Raw genomic sequence first — 2,844 nt, 5'->3', positions numbered from 1 at the left:
ATTACCAAAGTGGCTCGAGGGATAGTACAGATCGGATGGTGTTTGCTTTGCATGTGGCCAGCACAGGTTCAATGCCCAGCACCCTGTATGATCAATCAAGCTTTGCCAGGAGTGATCCTGGAGTGCAGACATAGGAGTCATACCTGATCATCACTGGGTGTGACCCCTCAAGCCCCCCCAAAAACAAATTAAAATAAAATAGTGTACAAAGTCATAATACTAAAAAACTTTATGATTTTGAAATTTAAAAGGATACTCAGGATAAGTGAATAAATTTGAGAGTCCAGAAGTAAGCAATCATATATATAAAATGATTTTATTATAAAAGAGATGAGAGCACTAAGTGCAGAAAGGAAATGCCCATCAATAAATGGTGCTGGCAAAACTGGCAATGATTGAATAAATTTTGCTCATTTCACACCATACTAAATGTTAGTTCAAAGTAGATTATAGACTTTGATGTTAAATATAATACATAAAAATACGTGGAAGAGAATATAGGCAGAGTATTTCTTGATATTGACTTCAGAGGTTACATGAATGATTCAACTCAATTAAAAAAAAACACAGATGGAACTTTGTAAACGTAAAAAGTGTCCGCACAGCAAAGGAAACTTTGGCTAAAACAAGACAGATGTCATTTCTACTGTACTTTTGTGCATCTCTGAGATATATTCCCAAAAGTGGTATTGCTGGGTCAAATGGGAGCTCTGTTTCTAGTTTTTTGAGAAACGTCCATATTGTTTTCCAAAAAGACTGGACCAGTCGGCATTCCCACCAGCAGTGAAGAGTCCCTTTCTCCCTGAATCCACACCAACATGTGTCCAATTGTTTTTTTTTTATTTTGAGAGGAGGGATACTGGGAACATTGGTGGTGGAGAATGGGAACTGGTGGAGGGATGGGTACTTGAACACTGTTTGACTGAAACGCTATCATGAAAGTTTGTAAGTCTGTAACCGTACCTCATGGTGATTTATTAAAAGAAAACTAATAATTTTAAAAAAACAAGACATTCTAACTGAAAAAGAGAACTATTCACACACCATACACCTGACAAAAGAATTTTATACTTTTGTATAAATTTTATACTTTATACTTCATATATGTCATATTTTATACTTTATATATATAGTACTCGCACGGTATAAAAAGTATATAAAAAGTACTCACACAGCTCCAAGATGACCCTGGTGGGGCCTTGATGTGACGGAAACTGTGAGGACACCTCCCCACCCACTATTGTGACACGGCCCCTGAGCCTCTCTCCTCACGCCTACTAGGCCTTTCGCAGCTGCATTAGGGCTCTCAGACCTGATACCGTATGGGGGTGAAGGAAGAGCAGGCCCACGGAAGGTGGTTACCAGGGAGAAACCTCATTTGCCAAAAAGATGATCAAGATGATGGAGGTACTGATGGTCACTGACTCTCAGAAACTGCTCCAGTGCCAGGACATCCTATTGGAGCAGGAGTGGTAATGTCAGACAAAGATCTGCAGTTTGAGACTCATTGAATGTGCTCACGACAATGGCCTCTGGATGGCCACATTAGTGAACTTCGGAGTCAAAGAACGCCACTAGCTCAATTCTTTGGCCTTGACATGGAGACCTTTTCTCTCGCTGGGAATCTGCTGGACAGATTCTGTTCAGAATGAAGGGATAACTCAAGCACCTCAGGTGAGTTGGGGTGAGCTGCTTCTCTTTGGCTGTAAAACCATTCAAAGAGGAAAGGAATGTCCCATCGGCAGGTGACTTCGTCCGAATAAGTCAACATAGGTTCACAGTTTCAGAGTTGGTGGATATGACAAAGATTCATTGGAGGTATGTTGGAAAGTCAGGGCAATTTTCGCCTTTCAATTATTGCAGCTCTACTATCCATTCCGTCAAGAAAACTTGTCATTTCAAAGGAAAGCACGTTCAATTTTGAAAGACTAGAAGCACAAGCCCATGCCAATGCAGGATGATATTTTCTAAAGCAAAGCCTTTTATATTGGCATTTTCTATCACTGCTTTGGAGATCCAAGCACAGAAGTCTGTAGAGTTAACAGAAGGCATTGAATGTCTTCAGAAACATTCCAAGACAAATGGCAGAGATTTGACATTCTGGTAAAAAAAAAAAAGAGCTTTTCTCTAAGTATTTCTTCAAACAAATGTTCCAAGCCAAATGTTCAGAAGTTGAAATGGATTGTTTCTGTGCACACCATACAGTAATTGAAGAATAGTTTCTACAGAACAACCCACCTTCCAACAATCCTGGAATTGAGCCCTTTATTGGATTATTACCACAACAAAATCTCAGAAGTCTTTCTCTACAATCTTGAACTATGAAATATGTTATAATGAATGTAATCTGTGAAGCCTCAAAACATCACAAGCAAATTCAATGGAATGTTCTCAGATTTGGGAAAACTGCCTAATTATATCACCTTATATTGATATTATTCTTAGGTTTGAATTAATTTATGAGGCATATAAATGAAAGCAAAGAGCATAAATGTGAAGTACCAATGACATGACAGGGTTGGGAAAGTAAACTGAGTCTTTATTCTCATACTGATGCAACTTTTTATATAGAGTCAATATAGTATATGATAGTGCTATTTAAAATGGTAATCTGTTTTAATTCGAATGTTAAATTGAGGTTACTAAAAAACAAATTTTCACACATGCACTTTTAAGACATAACAATGGTAACTATTATAGGTTTGTAAATGGTTTCTTGGCATCTATAAAGTTAAGATAATCTACAGGTGTGGAGCTACATCAGAATTACATTTAAATTTGAAGGCATTTTATGTAAAAACAAGACTGTAGACTTGTCGTTTTGGCATAAAAAACCTTTAATTT

The 2,844-nt window shown here is 37.7% G+C and overlaps 1 pseudogene; it reads left to right on the top strand.

The window, feature by feature from the left end:
* Positions 1 to 1,398: 1,398 nt before the first annotated feature.
* On the top strand, positions 1,399 to 2,325 carry LOC101547162 (cyclin-G1-like; annotated as a pseudogene).
* The last annotated feature ends 519 nt before the right edge of the window (positions 2,326 to 2,844 follow it).

The sequence above is a fragment of the Sorex araneus genome, chromosome X, assembly GCF_027595985.1.
Source record: "Sorex araneus isolate mSorAra2 chromosome X, mSorAra2.pri, whole genome shotgun sequence".
NCBI lineage: Eukaryota > Metazoa > Chordata > Mammalia > Eulipotyphla > Soricidae > Sorex > Sorex araneus.
Note: the sequence above shows the minus strand (reverse complement) of the source record. Positions and strands in the feature narration are given on the sequence as shown.